At 34.0% G+C, this 7,728-nt stretch overlaps 1 pseudogene; it reads left to right on the top strand.

Moving 5' to 3' along the window:
- Nucleotides 1-1,238: 1,238 nt before the first annotated feature.
- On the top strand, nt 1,239-3,469 carry LOC149536865 (protein TIC 20, chloroplastic-like; annotated as a pseudogene).
- The last annotated feature ends 4,259 nt before the right edge of the window (nt 3,470-7,728 follow it).

The following is a 7,728-nucleotide window of genomic DNA, read 5'->3' as shown; positions in this document are numbered from 1 at the left end:
ATTTTAAATTCATGAGGAGATTTATAACAAATGGTTCATAAGGCACTACCACTTGTTATTTTTTTTAACAAATGGAGTTGCAAGAAAAATAGGCTTAACTTTGAAGGAAACTATGAAGAGTAAATATGAGATTGGTGATCTCTAGGGAAGTTCTATTTCTTAACCTCTATGAGCATCAATATCAAAAACTAATTAGTAGAATCATGTAGTAATGTCACAATTTAAATTGCTTTACAAAATATCTCCTACTCATCAAAATGAATATCTTTCAATCCTAATCTTATATCAAGGACCTATTAAATATATTTTAATAATAAAAACAACAATTGATTTAGGGGAAAGGGCCCTGCACACTCTAACCTTTGTATGCCTACGAATTCTAAATTATATGTCAAATTTTGATGATTTTTTCAGTATGTATATTTATGTGAATCAACTATTGAAGCTAAGGTTTCAAAATTTGTGATTTCAAGAATCTCTATTAGTATAGACCAAGTTATCAAAAAATGGTCATTTTGAAGTTATGTTCAAATGCCCCATTAGTCACAATGAAATATTCTAATAATGATCTACAAATAAACGAATTATTTTAAAAAAATCTAGAAAATAATATTACTGTAATTAGAGATTGAATACATGTTTTATCATTTTTAGGACTCTTTTCCATCAACATGACATAAAAAATCACAATTTCCTAACAAATTCTTATCCTTCCTTCTAAAGTTAGGCGACAGCTATAGATAGAATGCACCAAAAGGATCTCTGAAAACACAGTAATTTTTTCTCAATTTTTTTGATTATTTTTAATTATAAAACATGTAAATTATGAAAAACAAATGAATCTGATTTTTTGAATTTTGATGAGAGATACATTCTGTCAAGAAAATAGCCGCATCCCTAAAATTATTTATCGACAATAAGTTAGGTTTGTACCCGGGCACACGGTTTCCCATATTTCTTGTTTTCTCCACTCCAAAATACCTTTTTCACGTTGTCGACTTCCACGCGTCATTTCCTGGATATTAAAATACATTGTCCTCTTCTTACCGAAACCTCCGCTCCTCATCCATGGTTTTCACACCGTTGGATTGAAGCTTCCCGTTTTGCAACTCTAGTGGGACACGTGGCAGAAGCATCGTATTTGCTCGCTCTCTATAAATGGAAACATCCCGCTTCAGTTTTGTCATTCACAGTTTGAGATAATTACCCTGTGCCTTGACATCCGCTTAGAGCTGAAAATGCCAGAATTTGGACTGATGATCGCTCAACAGTTTGCCAGTAAGCAGGAGCTGCAGAAGCCAAAATCAGAAAAGGAGAATGCCGACTCTCAATCTGAATCGCAAATGGCAGCGTTAATGAAGCGGCTTAAAGAGGGAGTTTCAGAATATTTTGAGTCCTCCACTGTTAAAATTGTTTGGGGTGAGAAAATCGCTCTGAAAGAGAAGTCCGTGAGCAAAGCGTTCGCGGAAGGGATTTTCTCCCCTTAAAAGCATGCCACAGATTTTTCTTTTCTTGCTTTACATCCATAGAAATGTACAGCTAGGTTAATTTCAGGAAAAATAAACAAATTTATTTTGAGAAGCAATGCAGTTGCTAAATGTTGAATCGTAACTCGTTCAGCCGATTTGTTGAATCGTAACTCGTTTCTAACATATTTATTATCAGAAGCATTTTGCTAAATGTTTTCGATTTTCAGTCTCCTTCAGCCGACTTTTTGAGTCGTTTTCTCATTTCTAGACAGTGTATTCGTAGGTACATTGATAAAATTATTAGCAGAGCCTTTGGTTTGCCTTTGCCTTGATCGGTCTTTGTTTTGTCTTACTTGAGACTAAGAGTATTGTGTGGACGGGTTTTCTCCGTTTAAAAATCACGCCTCAAAATTTTCTTGCTTTTAATTCATCTAAATGTACAGCATGTTATTTTCAGAAGCATTTTTTAACACTAAAAATTGGAGATTTATCCCCTTAGGTCAAGTCGGTGTAGAATTTTTTTTTAAAAGTCAATGACATAAATATTAATAATAGAAAAAATAAATAACTTGACAATTATAGTTACTAGTGAGGAACAATATTAGTAGCGTTTGTGTTTGTCAGAATAGGTAGGAAGGAAAGAGAGAAAAATTAAGAGAATTTTTTAGAACAGCTAAAATATATTCCAATTTGTAATGTTCAGTATTTAAGAGTTGGAATAGTCTCATGATTCAATATGATAAGAGAAATGAATTAAAAATACATACTATTTTCTTTTCTTCCTTTCATATCTGACTATATAAACTTTCTTTTAGCTTATTATTGAATCCACACTTGATAATCTAGATTAATGAAAGTAAAGAGTGGAAGAAGTACTTGGACATATGAAATCAACGAATCCAAAATGAATTGCATTCATGAATCAACTAGGAAAACTTCATAAACAAAATAATGTTTCTGACTATATACCACTGCACATTCTTGTTGCCTGATGAGCTGATAAATACAAAAGAAAGTTGATTTAAAAAACATGAACACCATATTGCTTAGCTGGGAAAACTTTAGAATAAAAATGATTGTTTCCAGAAATTTACCATTACACATTATTGTAGTCTGAAGGGCTGCCAAATACAAAGAAAAACTGATTTAAGAAATGATCTACAACAAGATTTACAAATTCCTATTCTACTACAGTTTTATGATTAACGCCAAAATGGTAATAATTAAATTTCAAACTTCAGGACTGCCTCTTGATTAGAGTGTGCTCGAATAATTTGTAACTATTCTTAGATCACCAAATGATCTCAACAGATGAAATCCTTCCTGAAAGAGTTCGGTATTAACTAATGATTCTTATTTGTATCAGTTGGAAAAGTTACAATGTCCTAGCTGTATGCAGCACAGAAATGGGCAAAATTATGCAAAGAGTTGGGGACAAGAGTAGCAACTTCTAATATTCTTAGTCATGGATGTACTACACCTTCATTGTTCTCTATCAAGAAAATCTAAAAAGAAAATGAGAAGCCCACATCACAAATTAGGATTTTTTCTTGTCGAGGAGAGCATAAAAATTTGAGAACATTTTCGCCAATCAGTTCAAATCTTAGTAGGGAATTTGTAAGCCCAAAGGAAATAAAAGTTGATAAGCACGTATATGAAGGTTTCCCTTCATTGAAGGTGAAACCAAATAGGTGGATGATACTTTTGGCAGTTTGGCTTTAGATGATTTATTTTCATGGGTGTTGGGTGTTTGGAGAAACACCATACAATATGCACCCATTGCTCAATGATTTGGAACCATTGACAGTGCCCTTCCTTGGTAATAGTCTTGGCATGCTACCTGTTACAACATATATTTCCATAGCATACCTAGGACTGTAAGGAATAACATATTTCCTCATTTCCAGACATTTCATGTGATAAATGAGTGGCTTGTAGAAATGACTTTCAAAAAAATATTTTGCATAAGCAACATCACCAAACGGTTAAAACTACAGTGATACCATACTCCTTAAATTTTTCAAATACCATATGTTGTGACTGTATAATTGATCCCATCATTAATACAGTTTGAATAAGCTTTCAATGATTACTAGTTTCAACAATATTGTGAATAAAAAATGACATCTCCAAATAAGCATAAAACACAACACAAATCTGAAATGTTCAAATACCATATTTTGCAAGTCTAAGATTGATCCTATATTATACACTCTTCTAACCTTGAATCTGTTCATATGAAATGAAATTAGTTGTAAATGTGAAATCACTCGCATGCATTTGACCTACAACCATACCAATTTTTAAAAATAAGAGTTAATTAGTTGACCTACTCCATCTACAAGACCCTGTGTAAGCTTTGAATGTCTTAGAATAGTAGCATAGCTTACACAGGATTCTATTTTATTAGATAGAAATTGAAATGATATCAGTAAATGAGATAGGTTTCATATGTTTTAATTTCCAATTAAGCTCCTGCTGCTCAAAATTGGGAACCGTAGTTCCCTCCATAGCATCCTTGTCCATGGTTAAAATGGCTCAAAAATGCAACATAAATTACATGAGCTTCTCTTTCGACATGTTGAAATCAAAGTGATGGCTTTAAGAGAAAAGAGTGGAATCCAAAATTCTGTATGAATAAATTGCATATCTTGTGCAAGTGAATGAACACTACAACAGAATTAAAACAATGTTTTTAAGGCCTAAATTAACATTTCCTCGACAATAACATTATATATTTGTTTTATTGAATTTGATTCAAACGTAAGAACGCTCTGAACAATGAAGGTTCGAATATTGGCTAATGACAGTTCATTTTGGGAAGGGGAATGGAAATTAACTTATTACAGTAATCATAGTTAAGGTTCCATTCTTTGTTCCCATCACTTGCAGAACCAAAAGACTAGTGGCCTAAATTCGTGTTCAATTATCTCAAGTATGACCATTGAGTTTTGATTGTGGAATAAAATTGATCAGGGGTATTGTTGGAGGAATGGTTCAAAACTCTTTATTGAGTGAAAGTCGAATTTTGATAAAAATTTATCTTAGACACTTAAATGTTTGATTGTAGTGGGTTGAATTTCAAATCATAAACACCATTGATTATTTTGATTCTAGAAGAAACGAATATGGATGTTGCAGCAATAGTTCAATATGGATGTTTGAAGCAATAGATACTTGTGAAATCACAAATTGAAAACAAACACGACGGAAATCAGAATGATGATACCGCAATTTGCATAATCAACTGATATTGTTGTCAAGTACTCCTAAAGAGAATCAGGAAATACTAGTAAAATGACATGTAGAGGCCAAATTGAATCTCCCAAATAGGGGAGCTACAGTTTTGTTTCTGTATAACGATTTTTCAATGCCTTGTCAATAGCCAATGACTTATAACAGGAAAATTGATGATGGAAGACCACTAAACGGGTTTTTATAAAATATCAAATGCAGTAGAGAAAATCTAAACATTATATTCACATTAATCTCAAAAAAAAAAACTTTACAAAACATAGGGAAAATTCAGAAGTCTGGGAATTCTTGGCATATTTTTAACACAGTCTAGGTGCCCAAAGTACATATCAGAAATTACAAAATTGAAAATGTAACGCTCCGCCAAAGAATTCAAAAGAATTAATCTAAATTTTTACTAAATTTGCCAAACAATTTCTTTTTTATCATGAAAGATAAACCATTCACATCAAACACGTAGTAGCAGAAGCAATAACATACAATCAACTATAAGCATACATAACAGGTTACATTCCTTAAGGATCCCAAGATATTGAGTCACATTTAATCTAATTAATACTAAGTCTAACAACTACCACATCCACAATAGAGAATAATTTAAAAAGTCCAATGTCCATAATATACATTTTTTCTGAATGCCTCTTGGCAATTAAATTCAGAATGCTCAATCATCCACTATATATGTCACAAGGTATGAAAAGCTTAAAAGATTATACATATATAAACATAAAGATACATCATTCACATTGAATCCATGATACAAGTGCAATAAAGTAAATGAAACCATTAACATACATGATACATCCATCTATTAATAAAGATATAACAACCATCATAAAAGATATCCATCCATCATAAAACACAACTAAGTAAGTGCACAGTTCCTCCCAACCGTCAATAGCATCATTAGACCATCGTGGGCCCTAGCCATCCCTCGCGCGTAGCATCCCAAGCCACCGAAGAGATCATCAATACTATCAAAATAGGGATGCCACTCCTAAAACATGCTACAACATAAGCATAAAGAAATCTAACATGCAAGAATAAAACATAAGATGATCCTACAAAGAAGATAACATCATCTATCACATGCTAATCATCAATATAAAGAAACATACTAGTAAATAACATCCATCATAAGATCTAAGAATTGAATGAAGATAAATACCAACAAAGAATACTCCAACCACGGTGTCTATGGATGGTTCTCAAATGGTCAGAGTGAAAAAGCACTACCACCTGACCGCGTGGAACCTAAATGGCCCACTCCCACCATGCTAAGGAGATAGTCTCAAGTCCCAAACATGATATCAAATCACATAACACAAGTACTCTCTAAGTCTAAGAATCCTAAAAGTATACTAACTCAAGGTTCCATCATAAAGGGTCAACACCTATACCCAGAGGCACACAAAACACGTAGGAAGCCTACTATGTAAACGGGAAAGTGTCATTGCATGAATCATGGTAGAGTTACCCTTGTAGACACCTAAATCTGATTACACTACTTCGGTAATCTTATTTAGCTATCTCTAAAAGGCATCATTAATTAAATTCCTATTTAATTAATCCTTTGCCATCCCCTAGCTGATTAATTTAATTGATCATCTATAGTCCTAATTGGCAAATCAAATAACCCATTATTTATCAATTAATCCTATTCTCCTATCTAATTTCAAAACTCTCATTTATTAAATAAATCTATTTGATAAATAAAGCCCTCAAATATAATAACCCCTAACCTATCCTAAATCCTCCATTTAGCCTAATCCACCCCATCCACCCATACTAACCTTGCTTAGCCACTAACTCACCCACCCTCATGAATGCCATCCACTTGCACATCTCTAACATCCTTAATCTAATCTTAAAACCTAAGCCTAATCCCCCCCTAACCTTGTCACATTCCCTAAGCAAGCTTAAGACTTTCCTAAGTCAAGAAAAGTCAACAATCTCAACTCCCTCTAAAATATTCCAACCATATGCCTTCAATGCTCTTACAAGGCCATAAAGACTCTTACAAGCCCAATGAATGCTCTTACAAGCACTTATGAGGGCCATTTAAGGCCTTGAGCCTCCGTTGTTGACTCATCCTTGCCCTTTCCTCCATCCACTCACCCTGTGACATGTGTCACTCCCTAATTGGTGCTAAACAAGCACAATCCATATGCTTTCCTCTCATACAATCTGAGCCCTCCATAAGCTTTCATCCATCCTTTCATCTTAACCCTCCATCCCTCAAGCCCTTGGCCTATAAATTAGATCCCCTCCCAAGCCATTTCATCACAACCTTTAAGCCAAAGTTATAATGCTAGTTTAAGAAACAAAGCCTTTCACCATACCCTTATAATGCCAAATTGAGAGCTCACAAAGCTACTAATTTTCCATTTTCCATCTCCATTGAAGCATAGTTTGAGTATCTTGAGCATACATCCCACATCCACATAATAGACTCATCCCTAAATCAAGTGACCATCCTCATTGGGAGAGCCATTCCATGGCTCATATTCTCATTTGAGGGTTTCACTTTGTCTATCTCATATGTTATGATTTTTATGCTAGTTAATGCTTTTGTTTTTGAATAGATTAGTATTACTTGCTAACATATTTCTCATATACAACCCTGGTAGTCTCTCAATAGACCCCAGCCCCCTAGTGATCCCTATGCAGCCACTAGTATCCTCTCATACTGACGAGGCATACTACGAAATGCAAGATCGCAACCAAGCATTCTCTCTACTCCCATCCTAGTCTATACTAGCACTTGAGACATGGGCGAGAACACACAATTATCTTATTAGGTTCATTTTGATCCCTATTTAGTTTAAATGTTTTCACTTATTAAATAACTTATAATGAGTTACCCTGGTAGCCACTTAGGGCCTTAGCCCCCATTGTAAGCCACTTCCTGACACTACATGTAGATAACCTACCCTAGGCTCAATAAAAGCACAAATCCATAATCACATAAAATCACCTTAGTCCTGAACAACCAACTGAAAAG

The sequence above is a fragment of the Cupressus sempervirens genome, chromosome 10, assembly GCF_028749045.1.
Source record: "Cupressus sempervirens isolate cs-2001-9-10 chromosome 10, ASM2874904v1, whole genome shotgun sequence".
NCBI lineage: Eukaryota > Viridiplantae > Streptophyta > Pinopsida > Cupressales > Cupressaceae > Cupressus > Cupressus sempervirens.
The sequence above is the reverse complement of the archived record's forward strand: the minus strand, read 5'-3'. Positions and strand labels throughout refer to the sequence as shown.